At 39.1% G+C, this 21,965-nt stretch overlaps 1 protein-coding gene and 1 long non-coding RNA gene across 2 annotated transcripts in view; one reads left to right on the forward strand and one right to left on the reverse strand.

Moving 5' to 3' along the window:
- Positions 1–21,690, reverse strand: LOC124286451. The gene is made up of 3 exons (XR_006901033.1): positions 21,681–21,690; positions 13,159–13,168; positions 1–157 (listed from the first exon to the last, which is right to left on the reverse strand). It is a non-coding gene; the product is annotated as an uncharacterized LOC124286451 (long non-coding RNA).
- LOC124286450 (rap guanine nucleotide exchange factor 6-like) overlaps positions 19,726–21,965 on the forward strand; it is a 164,640-nt gene continuing 162,400 nt past the window's right edge. The window contains 1 exon segment of the mRNA XM_046722829.1: positions 19,726–19,809. The gene's annotated coding sequence lies outside the window, so the exon portion shown is untranslated.

Raw genomic sequence — 21,965 nt, forward strand, 5'->3', positions numbered from 1 at the left:
CTCTCTGTAAATTATGTCATTGAAAGAGCAGTAGGATGACACGAGGTTTGTCAGACACACTGTGAATATTATATATTGTGTGTTCAAACATGTGATAGTGCAGGAGTTTTGGGGATCTGTCAAGTCTCCTTTTTGGGGAAGGAGTATTGTGCGACCACTCGCAGAACCATGGAGGAACATCACCTGTGTCCACAAGAGAACTGAAACAGTGACGTAATGGTGTTTGGACACGGGAACAGTTTCCAATACCGGTTTCAGGTGCCATCAGACCCTGAGGCTGTATTAGATTTGGACTTTTTGATAATGCTTTTCAGGCAATCTGGTGAGATGTAACAGATAAAGGACCCAGTTATTTTCGCATGATCGTAATCACGGACCCATGGTGCCTCAAGGTCACAGCCACTGGGTACAGCCCACAACTGTTTCCAGAACCTTTCATTGGCATCCATGGGAGGCCGTTTATCATGCTCACCATCTTTTGTTTTCAGTTGTCTGTAAAAGTGCTTTTCATTATTTTTATTCCCCAGAACGCATTTTGCGGGGGGTATTAAAATGGACTCCATCCGTCCGTGGGTGCATGCATCTGTGCACATTCGGTTTTTTTCTGGAGCAGAACTATAAAAACGTTCAATGTTTCATTTTCCAAACTTGATAAATTGATAGTTCTGGTGGTAAACTGGTGCCTTTTGTTAGTTTTGGATTTCTGATTAAATATCTTTTGTGTTTCCATGCAACAAATTTGACTTTGAATGAAATTGGTGTTGGTGCTCTTTTCCAGAGCAGAACTCTAAAACCATTGACTATTTCTTCACCAAACTTGGCACATAGATTGGTCTGGTGTGTACTGGTGCCTTTTGGTTGTTTTGGATTTCTGAATAAAATATTTTGTGGGTTTCCATGGCAACAGGTTTGACTTTGACTGAAATTGGTGGTAGTGCTCTTTTCCGAAGCAGAACTTAAAACCTTCAATACTCTCCTTCCACTTTGCTATATACATGCCAAAACATTTGACATAATCATAACTAGTAGACATATTCATGAAGAGTATTTTGCCATTGTGGGGGATATTGATGCCTTTGTCTTTTTGTTAAAGAGTTAGGAATATCTGTATCTGTAAAACACACCCTGTTTAATGCAAAACCCTATGTATTATTGATCACTCATTACCTATCATGATGCAATAATATTTGTTGTCTGGGCTGCGTGTAGAGGGGGCAAGGGCCCTGAGCTGTGGATGAGCCTGACCAGCCTGACTGTGCCAGGATCACCCTCTCTGCTGCATTTTTATCTTAATCTGTAAAACATAATAACAAGGGCCTGATGATGTACACCTCTCCGTGGTGGGCCAAGATAAGGGAATTGTATTCCCTGAACTAAATGTACATCACCCAGTTGGGGCTGACCCCATAAAGCTGGGTAACTACTGGGTTACAGCTACAAAAGGTCAGAACCAAGAAGAATATAATCTTTCAACTCCGCAACCCAGTCAGCCTTTCTATGGTAATGAAACCATCCATACTGGTGATTGGACTTGCCCCAGGAGAAGGCACAGAACCCTACCAAGAACATCTTGGTCAACCCAACTCAAAACACACTACTTGAATGTGCAAAAGTGACAGGATGGCCTGACATCAGGTAATCCTTTTATTAGAAAAATAGCTCACACCAAAGCCTTCAATGTTGCTTAAGCGCTACATTTTATGAGCGAGCCCAACTGTTGAAAAATTCGGGGAAAATGCACACCGATTTCAAGTATGCTTACCTTAACAGAGCAGGAAATTTCAATGATTTAACAAACTTTCAGCACTTGAAATTCACAGTGTGCTGCCTGTTGCGCCAATTTTACAATGGTCATTTAACAAACTGCACCCTCTCTGGATAGAACTTTGTACATGAGCTATACTCAAGTGGCAGCAGACTCAAAACATCTAATGGACGTCCATGTCAAACTCTTTTCCTCTTTCTGATGCAAACTCTTCCGGCACAGAGGCAATTGGCCCCGAAATTTCTGACCCTCACTTTTCTTCTTCCTCAGTTGCAGATCTTTCCAAACATCCTGTTTAAATTTTGTTCCAGTCTATGTATGAGGAAATTTGTGATTTACCTTTAGAGAAAAGGAGGCCAATTTAAACAACTAAATGTGTCTTTTCCCAAAAATGAAATTGATTTACTTAATAAAGCAATTTCTCTAAAACTTTCTGTGGACTGTTCATTACATGAAGTGATTTGCTGTGTCTGTGCTGCTGCTCAAACTTTGAGGAACTTCACACAGTTTCCAAAGACAAAACATCCCGTGATAATAACAAAACATCAAAGAAAAACGAGTTTCTAGTAAAAATTAATGAAACTAGAAGAAATATTTCCTGGATTTGTCAGGGAACCCAATGTCTAAAAGGCAAAAGTCATTTAGCAGAACATAAAAATTACAATTTAACACAAGGAAAGAAAAGGTCCTTCTCAAAATTGTCAATTAACTTAAGGCAAAATTTAAGGTTTGGACTGGAAAAAAGAAAACATGGGAAAAGAAGAACAAATCTATTTAAAAAATAATTTTCTTTTTTATGCACACATTTCTGGAAGTTGTATGCAGGTATCATAAAATCATTCTTGACATGTCAAAGTTAAGATGCAGTTGTCTCCCTTTATAAATCTGGTCTGTCTGCTTTTTTGTATTATAAAACTGTACAAATAACATTGTTAGTACGTTTGAATAAAACCACAAACTTTGCTCAAAACATATTTGTATATATATATAATAACACTTGAAACAGTGTAATTTCAAGTATTTATTTCTAAAGAAAATCACAATATGTTAATGATGCAGCTTATTTCCATTGAATTTATGGAAACAAGCTCATCAAATTCTTCCCCTCCCACCATTTACATACCTATGGCAGGCCGAAAGGGCCTTTCCGATACATTAAATTATAACTTTTGGAAGCATGGTTCCGATAACCATGCATAAATTACCCAATGATATAAACATGAGAGAGAAGGACAAAAGTACATGTCTTACATTTCTCTGGCTATGCTGTGGGAAAAATAACATTATATTTTTGCTTACCTTCAGAAGTTACAGTCCGTTCGACTCGAAATCGGACTGATGAATTGCAATCTAAGTCGTAAACTAATAAAAATAAAATACTCAATGAAACGCTGATCATAATCAAAATATCAGACCAACTCTGGGAAGTTTTTGCTGTATTTTATGTCCGAAAAACAAAAAAGTTGTTTAACATCATCATTTAACTATTATTAAGATATTGACAGAGTTCACTATTTGTTACAAGGGAGGAGTGCAGAGAAAGGGACAGCCAGGTGTTAGAGAAGCACGTGCACAAGTGCCAACAAAGTTATTGATTCAATAACCAGTGCAGTTCCGTCTCCATCCTTTCTCGCACACCTGGCTGTCCCTTTCATTGCACTCCTCCCTTGTAACAAATAGTGAACTGTGTCAATATTTTAATTATAGTTTGTTAAACAACTTTTTCTGTGATGCATCACAATTTCTAATAGATGAAAAGGTGTTTGTGTAAAGGTTATTCATGAACATCTTGCCTCGTAATATTTATTAACTACCTTTCTAATCTGATATATTCAGCAATTCATTGGGACACTTTCTAGTCAAACCGACTGCAGCTGGTATGCGAGGAATAGTGAAACTGGGACATTTACATAATGTGGCATTTACTTTGCAGTTTCAAATAAGGTATAAATATGTTTGATAATTTTATGCAAATTTATAACTTCCTTGTCAATAACGTTTGTTTTCTCTGAAATGCATCAAAACAGCTGATATTACATCTACACAGTTAACAAACACTAAGAACAACCTTGACTGATCTGAGAAGTGAAAATAACGGCCTTCATTTTCCGAGAATCTCTGGAGTACAGACTGACCCCATGCATTAATTATCAATGGTGGGGTGGGAGATGTCAATAAATATTGCACCCAGCACTGACAGTACTGAACATTATCACAAAGGAATTCTAGGTTTCAGAGTCCAGTTACAGAAATAGCACTAGCTATCAGAAATTAAACTTACATTGAGTGCCCAAAATAATGTTATTGAAAATTAGTAAATGCTGGTTCTGGTTTCATAAGTTTAATTCATAGGTTCAGGTATCAAATACAGCTGCATGGCATCAAGGTGTCACACACACCCTCACTTAAGAGCACATGTTGTACAGCTAACATGGCATCAGATACAAAAGTCGGATTCAAGGGTGGAAGGTTATATTCGCTACAGTTACTGGGTGGATTATGAAAGGGTATCATGGAGCGGAATCGGATTCACAAATAACTTCTCTTTAATAGCCTCCCCCAAATTTTGTCACAAAATTTGAAATAATAGACGAAGAAATTCTTAATTTCAAACTTCAAAGTCTTTCGCATTGAACCAAAAGACAACTGAAAATCTCTGAGCTGATACTTGAAAAAAAGAAAACTCTTTAGTCATGGATGTCATCTTGACATTATTACGAGGTCATCTCAATACTGATAGTCTTTCAGCATTTCAGTCATTCATTGTCCAGATATGGCAGCTTTACCAATCTGGATACTGGTCTCCGATAGTCTTGTTCCCCTACTCTGACGCTGGCAGAGCGCACTCTCCTGTCTGAACCACTGAACGCGTCAGTGACTCGTCCAACCAACCACTTGGCACGTATCTGCTGAGGGTCCATGATCATAACTACATCACCTTCTTTTACATTGTCCTGATCTTTCTGCCATTTACCACGAGATTGTAGTGATGGCAGATATCTGCGTATGAAGGTCTTCCAAAACTGATCTGCCAATATCTGACTATAATGCCTCCAGTGTTTCTTCCCAAGCAATTCATCTTCAGGATAAACTACCTGAGGGAGTGACGCATCACATCTTCCAAGCAAGAGTGAATTGGGGGTGACAGGGTCAACATCAGCTATATCACTCGACACGTAACCTAGAGGTTTTGAGTTCAGGATGGAGGCAATTTCTGCAAGGGCTGTTCTAAGCACAGGTTCTGTGACGGTTTACTCCCCTAATATGGCATAGTCCCTGTTTCACTGACCTTATCTCCTGCTCCCACAGGCCTCTGAAATATGGAGCATATGGTGGGTTGTACAGAAATCGGATTGAATGCATCGTGAAGACAGCTGGCTGGATTGTACAGAAATCGGATTGAATGCATCGTGAAGTTTGCTCTCTCCACCTTTAAAGTTTGTGCCACAGTCTGAGAGTAGCTCATATGGTTTACCATGATTTGCGATGAATCTTCTCACTGCCATCAGGAAAGCGTCCGAGTCCATACTTTCCAGGAGATCAAGATAAACTGCCCTAGTCGTCATACATTTAAAGATTACTCCCCCAGCTTTTATCCTGTCGACGACCCAGTTTTGTCCTCATAGGCCCAAAGCAGTCAACTCCAGTGAAGTAAAAGGCTGGTTTATGTAGGCGAAGTCTCGCTATTGGCAAATCTGCCATCTTGGGCAACTTAAAACTTGCTCGTAGCTTCTGGCATTCGATGCACTTCCTTTGGTGTTTCCAGACTGCTTCTCGACCTCGGAGGATCCATACTTTTCTGCGTAGTTTTGCAAGTAGTCTTTCAGGCCCATAATGGTGAAGTCTATCACCAAAGTCCTTAATCATGAGCTTCGTGATTGTGTGATTTGGGTCTAACACAACTGGATGCTTGGCATTTTCCGGTATTTCTTCTGCTAGCCTCAGTCTGCCGCCTACTCTGATGAAATCATTCTCCACATCATACTCTGGTACTAATTCTATCAACCTGCTCGTTGAGAAAATAGAATGTGCAGTTGCTTTGACTAATGACTCAAATGTAGAGTGCTTCAAAATGTCTGGAACGTTCACAACTCTTGCTAGACACACAACTGTCTTTCTCAGTTCTGTTTCAGACTTCATGGTGATTTTATCACTTGACGTAGGAGGATATGAGGGCCACTCATCAGAGGGACCAAGGAGGAAGAACGGACCTCTTCTCCATCTGGAATCAACGCACAGTTCATGTAGGAATTTACCTCTTGTGATATCATCGGCTGGGGTTTCTTTTGTGTTGATATAGGACTCAACTGGAGTCAATGACTGGATCTCGGTGACACGAGTACCAACATACACCTTATAGCGGCAGGAGTCAGACTGTAACCATTTGAGAACTGTTGTAGAATCACTCCAGAGGTAGGTATCACTGATAGGTAGGCTCAGTTCCTTGCTTAAGGTATCAGCAAGTTGGGCTCCAGTCAGAGCCGCACACAGCTCCAGTCTTGGCACTGAGATCTGCTTCATAGGAGCAACACGGCTCCGTGCAGCTACAAAGCTCAGCAGGCATCATCAGTTTAGTTCACATTTTTTAGGTAAGTTACTGACGCATCGCAGAAGTCATGAAGTTGTTGTTGGGTTTCAGTGGTATCAAAATCAGGAGGTACATAGCAGCGTAGCATGTGAACTTCAGAGATTCTGCTAAGCTCCGATTCCCATTGTGTGAATTTTTCTCTAAGTTCTCCATTGCTGATCTCCTCTTCCCAGGTTCTTTTGAATTCCACATGTCTTGGATCAATACCTTGGCACGGGCAATGAATGGCGTCAGGTATCCAATGGGATCATATTGGGTGGCAAGTACTTGATATACTGCTTTCATGTTCAGTGTGTCATAGGAGACAGATCGGTATTTTGTAGGACAGTGAATCAGAGTCACATTTCCAACAGAGGCCAAGAGCAGTTTCATCTGCATTATCCTGATTCAGGGTTGACCAGGCAGGTCAGCTAACACTTCAGGTACATTGGATGCACATTGGCGGATGTTGAATCTACCTTCTTGTAAAACACGTCTCAGATTTGTGACCAGCTCTTTTGCTTTCACTGGATCTGTTAAACTGTCAAGACAGTTGTTGACATAAAAGGTTTCGTTCACACACCTGGTGACTTCTGGGAATTGTTCTTGTGCGGTGATGGCGTGCTTCAGCAGTGCGTATGTTGCACAACACGGACTGCAAGTGGTACTGAATGGCAAAACTTGCCACTGGTATATGGTAGGTTCAATGTCAGTATTCATGTGTCGCCAAATGAATCTCAGTAATGGCTGGTCTTTAGGCAGGAGTCAAACTTGGTGAAACATAGCTTTTATGTCACCTGAGATAGCAATCTTGTTTCTTCGGAATCTCAACAACACACCTAGTAGAGAAGATCCAAGAGTGGGGCCTGGTATCAGTTGCTTGTTAAGACTTTCTCCCTTGTACTCATAAGAACAATTGAAAACGAGACGAGATTTCCCATTATGCTCCACAATATGGTGTGGAATGAACCATGATTCCTCAGACTTATTTGCTTCGTCTTCTTCGATCGCTCTGACGTAGTTGGAATTGACAAGTTTCTGGATCTCATTGTTGTGAATTGTGGACAATTCTGCTTTGTTCAGATGGTGTTTTTCTGTTCGTTTCAGGCTTGACATCACAGCTTCTTTGCCTTCATGAAGGGTAGCAGCGTTGTTCCGTCGAAGTAGTGGAGTGGCATAGTGGATCTCATCATCAACTGTCATTTTGACTGTTTCACTATCCAGGATAGACGAGGCCTGTTTGTCCTCCTTTGACCTAATGACCTGCTTGCTTGAATAGGGTAATGTATCCATTTTCCACAGATTCTCAACATGATGCATCAATTTCTCACTGTCCCTGGGCAGGCTTGTGAGAAAACAAGTAGTATGGGCATTACTGACTTGCAACTGAGTGGGTCCCTGTACTGCCCATCCAAACTTGGTACGCACTGCAACCGGTGTTCCTGGAGGGCCAAACTTGACCGGCTCAACTGGAAGAATGAGGTTGGCATTATCAGAGCCAATTAGAATGGTTGGACATACATTGTGTATGTCGGGAAGGGCTGAACCTTGGAGATGAGGGTACTCTATTTGAAGGGAATCAACATCATAGGAGTACTCAGACAGTGCAATATGGTCAGATGTAAACGCATCTCGAATTGTGAATCTCTTATTTGGCTGAACAAGCGGGGAAATGTCAAAACTCACAGAATGGCAATGGCAGTCAAAAGTTCCACACCAGATTGTAGACAGAAGAATGCTGGCTGGTGTCCTCGATAACTCAAGCTGATTTGCTGTAGATGAAATAATCATTGTCCCATTGGATCCATCGTCAAGAATAGCATAAGTCTGAAAACTGCAGGAGATTGATGTGACAGATTTCAACACAAAAGGAGGATTGAAAACCTTACTGAAAGCACTTGACTCTTGCACCAACAAGACAAGACTTGGTCTATTCTACATACTAGGGCTTCCACGGGAACTTGAGTTCTCGAGGACGAGTCGGGTTCAACTGGACTCGAGTCCATTTTCAAGGACTCGAGGACCCGAAAAGGGGCGATAACTCGAATTTTTTTACGTTGACAGACTGTCTGCCATGTGCTAAGCACGAGCGGCCGTAAACGTCTAATATTAAGATAAGATATAACTTTATTATCCCCGGAGGAAATTCTTATACATCCAAACTGTCTCAAAATGAATATATACACAGTTCACAAAAATTTACATGATAATTACATGCTCAAAACGAATGCTATTTACAAATAAATCTGACATGATATAATTCAATTAACCACATAGGTAAAGAGGCTGAATAATTCTAGTTGTAATCACATGTTGGTGCGATTCAAAATATTTGTTGCATTCACGAATACTTGATGGTATGAAAGACTGTCGAGCTCTGTTTGTTTTGAAGGAGGGAATCGAGAGCAGCGTCCACAAGGAAGTACTTCAAAATGGTGAGATCAAATATATCAACTATTAAATCTAATTTTAGCTGCCTTTTTGACAATCTGGCGCTCATAGATAAAGGGAATATACTCGAAAGACACTCCAGAAATTTTGCAAGCAGTATTAACAATATTGAAAAGTTTGTTGTTGTTGCGATGAGACAGATCCCCTTCCAACATAGAAAATTGTAGGTCAACACACTTTGAATAAAGGTTTGATAAAAAACTGTCATTACGGTTTTGTCAATGCCTTGACGATAATAATGTTCAGAATCAGAAATAAGGCCAGTAACAGTGGCGTCATCTGCACATTTCACAGTAAACAAGTCATATATTGACAAGTAACAGTCATTAGTATACAAAACGAAGAGGACGGATGAAGGAACACAGCCATGTGGATCTCCAGTAGAGGTTGAGAGAAAAGAAGATTGACAGCCATTGACACTGACATACTGAGTTCTATGTACCCTGAATTCTTTAACCCATCTGATAATGTTTTTATTAACACCTAAATTAAATAGTTTACTCCTCACACGGTGTGGCTGTATGGTATTAGTTGTTACAAGTCTGCAGATGAGAGTAAATATTATACATCGTTTGAGATTTCACTTCTTAAAATGATTAGGTAACTATCTTGACAATTGATAGACATGGAGAAAGATAAAAAAATCAAATGTATGGGCGTATCATGATCTGGATAGTGAAAAGAGCAAAATAACCAAATGCCGCCTGTGCGGTATATCACTGCGTTTTGCAGGCAGTACAAGAAGTACGAGGAAAAAAAACATTTGTCAAGTAAACATCCAAATACTGATTCTGACCAATAGGAAATGTTAGTCACATGACGATATGAAGTCAGAAAGAAGTAAGTGTTCACTTGTGTGATCGGAACACATCATGCAATTTACGCTATCGTTTGCTTGAAAGGTATGAATTTCGAGTACTCGGGTCCGAGTCGAGTCTCATCCCTCGAGTACTCGAGTCCAAAAAAATGGACTCGTTGAAGCCCTACTACATACACACAGTTTGATGGTTATCATCGAGCAGGTGGGACAAGTATGAACATATCATTGAATTTGAGAGAAGAAATGGCACGTGCAAAAGATACCAGTTGGAATTTCCTGACCCCATTCTTGCATTCAAACTTCTGGATTGTACAAATCTTTCAGTTAGAGAAAGGCAATTTGTTTTAACAGCAGCATGTGACAGAAAATATCAGACAAAAAGCAGCACTAAAAAGAATATTCAGTGAAAGCATCACAACTTGTATAAGTTCTGAAAATTGCATTGATATCAAACAAGAAACGGCACACATGACTCGCAATGATCCGAGAAGCAAAGCAAGCTATAGATACTCAACAAAAATACAGCAAGGTCACAGAGCAGTAACCAGAAAGGAACTAACCCGTTGGTCGCAGAACCAAGTGTGTAATTTGCCAAGCAATTTTCCACTGGGTAAACTACTAAAGGACTGTCCACATAAAGATGAAGAGATGATTAAACTGACAGAAGACAGCAGGGAAGAAACATGCAATCTTACCTTGTTCACCAAAGAAGAAAAGATAGAAAATCAAATCCTTATGATGGAAGCCTATGGATCTGCAGTTCTAGATACGGCCTGTACAAGAACAGTTTGTAGCTGACAGTGGTTTGACAATTCAATAGGAAACTTAAGTCAGAAGAGAAAATCTGAAGTGGTTACTACAGATAGTGCAAAAGCATTCCGATTGGAGATGGAGTCAAAGTGATATCATCCATGGCAGCTTCCTGCAACAATTGGTGAAACTGAGCGTAACATAGAGGCAGAGGTGGTGAATTCTGACATTCCATTGTCATTGAGCCAGCCATCCCTGAAGAAAGCTGGAACCAAGTTGGATTTAGGTACAAAGCTGAAATGTTCAACAAACCAGTTACGCTCAGTCTGACTTCAAGTGGCGACTACTGTGTGGAAATATCAGGAGACAGAGCACATACTGAAAGTCACAACAAAGAAGGAAGAAGTTTTGAATGAAGAGGAGAGAACCTTGTACAGATCAAAAGTAGGCCAAATATTGTGGATTGCCAGACAGAGTCGACCTGATGTCTTGTTTGAAGCTTCAAGATTGTCATCCTGTTACAAGCATGCAAAAATTAAACATTTAATGGAAATAAACAAAGTCATCAAACAGATCAAGGTAGAAAAGGTGAGGTTAACATATCAAGAACTATCGGGTTGAGAGATGGAGCTTCTAGTGTACAGTGATGCAGGTTTTGGCAATCTCTCAGATGGAGGTAGTCAAGGGGCCTACATTATTTTTATCTCCAATCACAAAGGACATGTGATGCCGATTTGTTGGGAACTCAAAAAAGGTCAGACGGATGGTCCGAAGCACCATTGCAGCCGAAACTTTAGCTATGGCAGACGGTGTTGATATGGGTATATTCATATCCTCACTATACACAGAGATAAAGAGTGGCAAAACAACCCCACTGATGCTCCTGCTGGTGGCCATCACTGACTGCCAATCTCTCCATGACAATCTGAAGTCTACCAACATGCCAACAGAGAAAAGACTAAGGATGGAGATAAGTTCTATCAAAGAGTTGAGGGACAGCAGTTTAATCAAGAGAATCCAGTGGGTGGACGCAAAACATCAGCTCTCGGACTGTTTGACCAAGATGGGCATCACCAGCAAGGCTCCTTCAAGTCCTCTGTGACAGGCGGCTTTGAAGTTCTGCTGTGATACGAATTTTAGACTTTAACCCTGTACAAAGTTTTAATCAAAAACCAAAATGACAAAAACAGGTTTATTGCACTTTTATGAGACTCCTACCTTCATGTCCCTGAACTATTTTATAAAGACTTCAACATCCATATAGATAAGTGGAACTTTATCCTTTCAGTTTCGGATTCTAGAAATCACGACACAAAGAATGAAAAGAGGGAATTTGATACAAGTTAGATACAAGGCTTGATACAAGGGTTGATACAAGTTAGATACAAGATACAAGGGTTGATACAAGTTAGATACAACATACAAGGGTTAGATACAAGATACAAGGGTTGATACAAGTTGGATACAAGATAAAATGGTTAATACAAGTTGGATACAAGATACAAGGGTTGATACAAATTAGATACAAGATATAAGGGTTGATACAAGGGTTGATACAAGTTAGGTTTGTTGATAAGGCTATTAGAGTGCAGCTGACCTGATGACACCTGGACTGTCATGGAAACACAATAGATGGGCTTGGATACTGATTAGCTTGGACTGGACGGAGTGGACTAGACTGATTGAAGGGCACAGGTAGTTGACTTCAGGCAGAGGCCAGGAGAGGATGTGTTATGCCAGTGAGTAAATATATAGCTGAATTTACAATCCAGTCAGGCTGGTAAGGCTCAGCTCAGGGCCCTTGCCTCTTCTACACACAGCCCACACAGCAAATGGGACTTCTCCCAAGAAACACTGCCTAGTCGAATCCACCAAGAACTTTCTGGAGAATATGTAGACTCCACAATACTGCAGCCTTCTGCATTACCCAGAGTGTCAGAAGGGCTGTGCTCCCGGTGGAGAACACAGGCACTCTCCTGATCTGTGCCAAGACTGCAGATTCAAATCCCTCTAGAGGATTATAATGAAACCTACTCCCGGGATAAACTATCATAGGAGTAACGTACGTCCCAGCTGCACTAGGCGCAGGCCAGAACCGTCACCTGAGATTTGTCTGAGGATGAGAAATTATACACATTATGGCATCCTTTCTCTGCAAGAACTTTCCCACTTTTTGGACAAAGGGGAAACCCTGACTCATCAGCATTGAAAATGCGTGATGGTTCGCTTAGTAACTGCGCATCTGCATTTTTATTTAAATACTCTGAAAGCGAGTCAAACCACTGGTCAATTTTTTTCTTTTTGTAACCATGGCCCTTTCCTTTGCCAACTGCATAGGTGTTTTGATCGACAAAGTTGGGTTGCGTCTCAGAAAGGCAGAAAACCAGTCTTTTCCTGGTCTGTTATTTTTAAAGGGTTTGGGCGATTTGTTTCCTTTAAAATGTTTTTTGAACTGTGTCAAGGAGCTGCTCCCTAGTCCGCCCCGTACCCAATCTGGGACATCTGGATAGCCCAGAGAGAAGGTTTCTGCTCCTCCTCATGTGACAGGATAGGGGGAGGGCCCTTTTTGAACTCAATAGGGACCTTGTTCATTAGTTTATCGTGAAGAGTACTTCTTGGGATACCATAACTTGTCGCAGCTTTCCTAACGGGAATCCCTTGGGTATTAATGGCTTCTATCGCCCTTCTCACGTTATCAACGCTGTAGGTTGGTTTATTAGCATTCCTTCCCCTGTTCATTTTGTTGCAGAACCTACAATTCGTTAGAACATAAATAAGGAATAGTGCAAAAGATTTATGTAAAACGTATTATTTTCTTCATATAAGATTATATAATGTTATTATGTTTAATGTTAAATTTGATTTTATTTATAAATTAGTTGGATTGATGTAAATTTATTTGTTTATTGAAATGGGGATGAGATTGTTATTTCAAATGTGTCAGTTTAAATGTGTCCGAGTACTGCCTTCCTACTGTCATGCACTGGGGCAGTAGCCGGACAGGGCACAAAACGGGCCATATTTAGAATTTGGCGCCATAGCACTTCGAAGCCGGCTGCATGCATTCACTAGAGTTCTTATGTCAGTTAGATTTCATCTAAAACAAGTTGTAAGTAGTACATGATCTTAAAACCGGAAACGGTGTTGCTTAGCGGAAATGTAAGACTATCAGGGGGCGTGGCAATCAAGTAGGAAGGCAGATATTGGATGCTTTGCACATGGGTGTTACCTCTAGCAGACGATTTTTTTGTGACGCAGGGCGGAAGAGGAATATTTATGCGCATATATGTTGCGCATTAACGCTTAACCTAATTAGCTATAAATATATGTTTAACGAATGTCCGAGTACTGCCCGTGTCCGGACACTGCCGCTACCGCTCTAGTAAATTCACACTTAGGTCTAGATTAATATTCAAAAATATAAAAAAATATGTTACCTGAGGGTATCAACATTATCTCCCATTAAAACAGCATACCAAAATTAAATTTGATAAGTGGATATAACAATTGCTCAGGTTTACCTTAGAATAAATGCTTGTGTGGCCTTCTTTGTTAGTGTTCAATAACCAAAATATCATGGAAACTGCTGTATTTATTTAATAAAAAATTATTGTGCAATATAATCCCTTTTCATTAAATTGAAATTACATACCGGTAGGTAATTTAGGTTCATCTATTCAAATTGGGATGTCATCATATTTCATTCCCTTACTCACTTGCAAGAGCAGTTCAGAGCACATGGTGCATGAATACTGAAGTACGATTAGAAGCAAGATAAAGGGAAAAAACTGCGAAACATAAAACTAACAGATATGCACGTGCTCCTACTGTCACATCCCGTTGCATACTGTATGCGCGCACTAACAAAGGTATCCAACCTCTTTAAGAGAGGATTGAGGGTGGTGACTTTGATCTTGTTTCAAGCATTTAGCTTGGAGCTCCAGAATTTTTTCAAAGTACAAAACCTATTCGGTCGAACAAGGGACCACATTGTGCAGAATCGCAAGCCTGACACTGAGAAGTATGAACATAGGTTTGAAGCTTACTACAATAGGTGTTTGATGCGCTACATCCCGATATCAAATTTTCAAGATTAGACTCATAGTGACGAAAACCATTATTGACCAAAGCCTGTTCGTCTCCCCTCCCTGCCATCTTTGACAATGTTTATGCCATTTCAAGAAGCTATGACTGCCGTTTTTGGATGCTATGACTGCCGTTTTGTACGCTCGGCTACCGTTCTCAGGCGATCTTGTAGCTGAATTGCCAGTTTTGTTTCCATTTCAAATGATTAGTTTTCCATTACAGAGCGTTTGTTTCGGTTTTAGAGGATATTGCTGCAGGTTTGGAAGTATATTTTCCTATTTTGGGTGATATTTGTTCTGTTTTGGTGTATATGAGTTCAGTTTTTATGATTTGTTCACTGTTTGTATGGTAGGCCTGAATCACAAGACTTCAGAATCTATTCATGAGGGACAGAGTCATATGCTTATTTGTAGTCAATCCAGCACATGGAGAGGTTGTGGTGATATGTTTTAGTCTCTTCTAACATCAGTTTCTGGGAATCCAGAAGTTGATTCTTGCACCCCCAACATCTCTTCCTTGCTCCCTTCTGCTCTCTGTAAATTATGTCATTGAAAGAGCAGTAGGATGACATGAGGTTTGTCAGACACCCTGTGCATATTTTACATTGTGTATTCAAACACGTTGGGATCTGTCGAGTCCCCTTTTTTGGGAAGGAGTATTGTGCGACCTTTGCAGAACCATGGAGGAACATTGCCTCTGTCCACGAGAGAATGAAACAGTAAAGTAATGGTGTTTTGACACAGGGAAACAGTTTCCAATACCAGTTTCAAATGCCATCAGACCCTGGAGCTGTATTAGGTTTGGACTTTTCGAAAGCATTTTTCAGGCAGTCTGGTGAGATGTAACAGATAAAGGACCTAGTTATTTTCGCATGATCGTAATCCCGGACCCATGGTACCTCAATGTCACAGTCACTGGGTACAGACAACAACTGTTTCCAGAACCTTTCATCGACATCCATGGGAGGCCGCTTATCATGTTCGCCATCACCTTTTGTCTGTAAAAGTGCTTTTCAATATTTTTAAAGAGTATAATTTGTTTAATAAATTTGTTCTTCTTTTCCCATTTTGTCTTTCTTTCAGTCCAAACCTTTAATTTTGCCTTAAATTAATTGACAATTTGGAGAAGTACCTTTTTTTTCGTTGTCTTAAATTGTAATGTTTATGTTCTACCAATGGCCTTTTGCCTTTTAGACATTGGGTTCCCTGACAAATCCAGGAATACTTTCTTAGTTTCATTAAGTTTTACTAGAAACCGTGTTTTTTTAATGTTTTGTTATTATCACTGGATGTTTTTCTTTGGAAACTGTGTGAAGTTCCTCAAAGTTTGAGCAGCAGCACAGACACAGCAAATCATTTCATGTAATGAACAGTCCGCAGAAAGTTTTAGAGAAATAGCTTCATTAAGTAAATCAATTTCATTCTTGGGAAAAGACACATTTAGTTGTTTAATTGGCTTCCTCTTCTCTAAAGGTAAATCACAAATTTCCTCATACATAGAGTTGAACAAAATGTAAACAGGATGTTTGGAAAGATCTGCAACTTAGGAAGAAAAGTGAAGGTCAGAAATTTTGGGGCCAGTTGCATTTGTGCCGGAAGAGTTTGCATTAGAAAGAGGAAAGAGTTTGACAAGGATGTCCATTAGAAGTTTTGGGTTAGTCTGTCTCAGTCCCTGAACCACATTATTTCCCCTTCTGCCAAGCCCTCTCTGCAATGCTGAAGCCTTAAATGAAGCAAGTTAAGATTTCCTCAGGTTCTGAATCTCTGGTCTCCCTGGGGTTCTTTTTCAATTTAAACAGGTTTATTTGTTACTTTTAAAATTATCTATTCTGGGACTAAGCATTAGTCTAATTTTGGGTCTGCTGCCATTTGAGAATTCTGCTCATGCAAAGTTTCCTGACTGGCTCCAGTTGTTGGTTCAACTGGCCTACTGCGAATGTGAATTTTAAGTTGCCAGAGTTGGTCTCGGTGATTTTGCCCTGTCAGCTTAAGCGACTTACCATTTATACATGGATTGTCAGGCCATCCTGTCATGTTTGCACACTCAAGTAGTGTGCTTTTGAGTTGGTTTGACCAAGATATTCTTGGTCGAGTTCTGTGCCTTCCCCTGGGGCAAGTCCCAAGTTTCATTACCCGAGGAAGGCTGACTGGGCTGCGGAAGTGAAAGAAAATTTTCCTCTTGGCTGTCTGTAACCCAGTAAGAAAAACAGCTTTGGGGGGTCAGCCCTAACTGGATGATGTACGTTTAGGGCCCTTGCCCCCTCTACATGCGGCCCAGACAATGAATATTATTGCATCATGAAAGGTAAAGAGTAGTCAATAATGCAAACGGTTTTGCATTAAACAGCATGTTTTTTTACAGGTACAGATATTCCTTTTTCTTTTTATGCACACGTTTGTGGAAGTTGTATGCAAGGATCATAAAATCATTCTTGACATGTCAAAGTTAAGATGCAGTTGTCTCCCTTTGTAAATCTGGTCTGTCTGCTTTTTTGTATTATAAACTGTACAAATAACATTGTTAGTATGTTTTAATAAAACCACAAACTTTGCTCAATACATGTTAGTACATGTTTGTATTAACACATGAAAAAGTTTAATTCCATTTATTTACTTTTAAAGAAAATTACAAGATGTTAATGATGCAGCTTAATTCCATTGAATTTATGGAAACAAGCTCATCAATTCACCCCCTACTCTATCTCTTTATATGTTTAGGCAGGCCACCGAGGCCTTATATGATTTTAATATTTCAATTTAGGCAGCATGATTCTGATAATCATGCATATGATACCCAATGATGTAAACATGAGAGAATAAGGACCAAAAGTACATGCCAATCAGAATCGAGTATCACACAATGTCGTGCTAGAATGATAATTACTGGTTTTCTTGTCACTTGTCATGTCTTGTGAGATGCTAGGCACGAGTAAGCTATGGTTATATATTCAAAGAAAAGACTCCAGGGTTTAGTACTCCAAAGTACCTTCCAGAACTCTGTCTAAATATAGCACATGGCTGCCCCTCATTGACTATCCACACATACAATGCATTACACTTGGGACATTGTTAAACAGTAAATAACACTGACATAGAACACATGATACAACGGATTTGAAAATATTGAATATAACAATAAATGGGTTAGCTGTGAAAAGGAAATTGAAAACTATGAATAATTCAGAATACTTGTGATTAAAGTACTGTCGGAAATAGAAAAAAACTGTTTTTAGGCTGTTACTCTGTATCCCTAAAATTTACACAACTGCAAATAGCAAATGTCGAAATAACCCACTTTGGCCTAACTGGGCATTCAGTGGGATACGTAAGAGAATATCCAGAAAAACACGTTTACTCGTAAAATCGGGCAAAACTTAGAAAAAATACGAATAGCTGCTGAAAACAATAGATCAGACTATAGATGGCAATTAGGTCGCTCAGCCAGGTATGACGAACCGTCGACTCACCAGGCATGAAATGCACGTGCTGCCTACAGGCACAAGGGGTCATCTCAAAGATATTGTGTGCTTTTTCATGTGTGTTGACTATGCCTCATGTATTGATTAACATCTTACGTGTCTTTTTTTCATGAAGTTTATGTCGAGATATGTAAAAGAGTATGATACCTGATAACCATAGAAACGCATCACATTGAATGTATTAGGTGGCATGACCACCCGATCGCGAAGATCGACAGGACTGGATATTATTTGTAAATTGTTATGACATGCCGTTTACTTCCCCAGTATAATTGCCTTAGAGGAATATTTTATCGTAGCTGATATCTTTATCCCCAAGCCCGATCCCAACGATCGTCTGCGACACCCGTCCAGGTTTTGCTTTTGAGACGACCCCTCCTACCTGTTTCTTTTTATAGTGACAGTGAGACTCCATGGTAGCTACATCCTTAATAGTTTCAGCATGAAATTTATTATTTTTTACGCCAGCTATCGTTTATAATGAAGCTATGTCTAATTTCAAATTGGGCATTTAAAAAGAGTCCTTTGTAATACAATATCGTCGCACATTAATTTGCATAAAGCCATGGTCTGTTTCAAATAAATCGCTTTGGACTTTGAAAAAAACCACATTGCTTATTTCTGCACTAATCTCTCCTCAGTAAAGTCCTTTTTCTGCATTTCTTATGTCCCTACCACTGAGACTTGTAGTTAGGCCGAACTTAGTTTAACAGATATTTCACACTTGCACATATCAAATACATAAATTGTAGAGATAAATGAGAAAATACAGTTTTTTTCTATTTCCGACAGTACTTTAGGAAATATTTGTCTGAGTATCATCAATGTCTGTAATACCCTAATGGTGGAAAGAAAATGAAACAGGAAATTTAATCATCAAACTGAAGCAGACTTGCCTAATACTTTGATGTTGATAACTTAATGTTTAAAAAATGTTTGCAAGCATATAAATGTACTTTTCCCAGTTCTTCCATATTAAACCCCAAAATTTCAACCCTGTCAAGCTGGAGTGAGTGAGTGAGTTTGGTTTTACGCCGCTTTTAGCAATGTTCCAGCAATATCAGGGTGGGGGACACCAGAAATGGCCTTCACCCATTGTACCCATGTGGGGAATCAAACCCAGGACTTCAGCGTGACGAGCCGAACGCTTTAACCACTAGGCTACCCCACGCCCTCGAATAATTTGAAGTACAGATGAGGCGAGTGTAGTTTCAAAGGATGTATACTACTAAGAAGTAATGACAGCATTTTTCTGGCTTCAATAGAAATATTGTCAAACGCTCTTGACCACTGTAACCTATTACTGAAATACAATCCAAGATACGAGATATGAAATTACCCAGTAATACCATCATCCATTAAATATCCCAAATATATGGAGGCAGACAACAACTTAGATATGAATTATTGTCTAACCTGTTTTGGTGGTGCATTCACAAATGTGAACTTCTAAAACCACAAAGCACTACATTATATATTTGACAAGCTGAGTGTAACCCACTATTATATTTCACAAATGAACCCTTTAAGACAATCGTGATTCATTGTAATAGCTACATTTATAGCCATAGTTAAAGCATTTGTTTAACCATAAGTAATGTAATCTTTCATCGAACTAAAATAAATCAAGTATTCGTCCTAAACAATTTTATTATTTATAGTTTGGCCTGAAAATATTATTGCAAACTACACTTACCTTTGGCGGTCACTCTACCGAAGAAACAATTAACTTTCTATTCGTCTCCCTTTACACGTGTGAAATCGATATGGGTCACAGTGACACAGGTGCGCCGGATGTGCGCCTCGCTTTGGCTGTAAACATGACAGGCCATCGAAATGGAGTGTGACACCTTGGTGACTTGGATTTACTGTTTTCAAAGATAACCCCTGAGGTAAAACTGTTTATAAGTTATACAAACTTGTTTTTGAATACTTGTATTTTCAAACTATACAACAAGATCGTCGATAAGTTATTTGCCGCTTTCGCTGACCTAGAGGACGATCTGAAAGTTCGTGAAACAGTCTCTCTCAGCTGTAGTTTTATTCACAAATTGGTATTCCGTTGCGTGATTGATATCGTGAATTAATTATGACTGGGTTCCTAAAGATTTCAGTCTTTCGTTATCTAGTTGGTTTGACTTTTCACTTTGGAGAATCCTTTTCCTTGTAGCAACTGACAAATGTCTCTTTGTGTATTCAACGATGTTGAAAAGGCATAGGGCTCAGTCCTTTTAAACAAATATATTTCGTAGTACGTTCACCATTCAAATGACAGTCGATTCTGGCGTGTATATTGTTTTAATATTGTTTGTCGAAGTGTTTACTTTCGAAGTGTTGTTATGGTATAATTTTCATATACGATTTGTAAAAGTCTCAGTTATGTGCCTGTCAGCTTTAAATTACGTGTACAATTTTGTTCGCCCATTAAATCTTGAACACTGTTTGATCTTAGCTTGCCATGCCTACAATGTACACTTTATATGTTTCTTGTAAGAAATAATGAAATGTGATTGATTTGTGTTGCAACACTTGAGGGTTGGTTGTTCGTGCTATCAACCACTAGTTTGTCATGGCAGTATGTGATTACTTAGAGACTGACTTATATGGCTGTTACTTTTAGACAACATTCACTCAGTTACTTGTTGTTTTGAGTGAATACAATTTATTATTCTTAAAATATCTTTTACATTCAAAGAATGTTTGTTGTAATGTATGAAAATATTGACACCTAATCAAGCAGCTGATATTCTTGGTATGGAAAATTCATCATCCTCTCAACTAGATGCCTCTCTGAAAGCATCAAATGATGTATTGGCTTAGAGAATATAGATACAAATATGTGCAGCAAGATCACATCATGTTACAATATACAAGTTGCTTATATAGGTGTTTACAGGTAATTGATAACCAGTGTTCATGTGACACTAATTTGCAATTGGTTTTGTTTTAAAGATCTGTGTATTGATAAGTCAGACCAGTGTATATAACATCACTGTATGTCAAGTAGTTGTATATGGCGCTTTTTCATGCTTTTTACAAGTGTTTGTTGGTATTCAGGAAGTTACATACTTCCTAGTTGTTGCTATATTTTCACGTTTTATCAGTTATTTTTTTTGTCGTTTTAGTTAAACCAGCTGATTTTAACACTTATTCCTAATGAATATGCCCAAAAATTCATTTATATTTGTCTTTTAAAAAAATTGAAAATAAAACTCCAATTGTTTTTCTACCTGAAATTAATTTATTTTTATTAGTACCAAGATTTGATTTCTTGTGGACATTTCTTTAAAGGTGACAAATGGAAAAATAGTAGAAACAAATTATGGATCACAGCTTCAATGTATTAACAAAGATTTTATCAAGACATTGTGTCTACTTTACCTAGATTGAACACTTAAGCAGCAAACATCAAGGTCTCTGTCACGTTCAGTCTTTTCAGACATGATGTATAAGCTGTTGTATCATCACTCCCTGATAGTTCTGCTGGGTAGCCAGTATTGAACTGTTTACTTTGCTGCCTATTGGAGATTGTCTGTGGTGGAAATTGATGAAAATCAAATCACTTTCCTGACCCCTCTCGTGACATAATGGCCAGCTAAAGCTGATGAGTCTGTGGGTCAGAGCACCTTACTGTTGAGCTACTGCTGGGACTAATTAGCAGGTCTCTGGAGTGTATACATGGTGTGTATTGACTGCATGCTGCATGTGATATATGCAGGTGGCAGTATACATGGGATTGTCCGACTGCATGAGAAACAAACACATTTTTAACATCACAACATGTATCGTGCCAACGTGTAGACACATATTTTAATTTTTCTTCACATTTTCAACAATAAGAGGTATCTATGGATATATTTGTAAGATTCCATTTAAGGTTGATATTTGTAATCATAGGTCACATTAGCTTTTTTTTGTCCTTTTTGTGTTTAGATTGTGAAGAATTTACTCTGTGTCACTGCTTTTTGTTGTTGTTGAAATGTTATGGTTTTTCTTGAAATTGTGCTTGTCAATCTTGCAGGTTATTTGAAGCACAAACCTGAATCTA

This window comes from Haliotis rubra, unplaced genomic scaffold (genome assembly GCF_003918875.1).
Source record: "Haliotis rubra isolate DU_JTF1 unplaced genomic scaffold, ASM391887v1 Scf383, whole genome shotgun sequence".
Taxonomy (NCBI): domain Eukaryota; kingdom Metazoa; phylum Mollusca; class Gastropoda; order Lepetellida; family Haliotidae; genus Haliotis; species Haliotis rubra.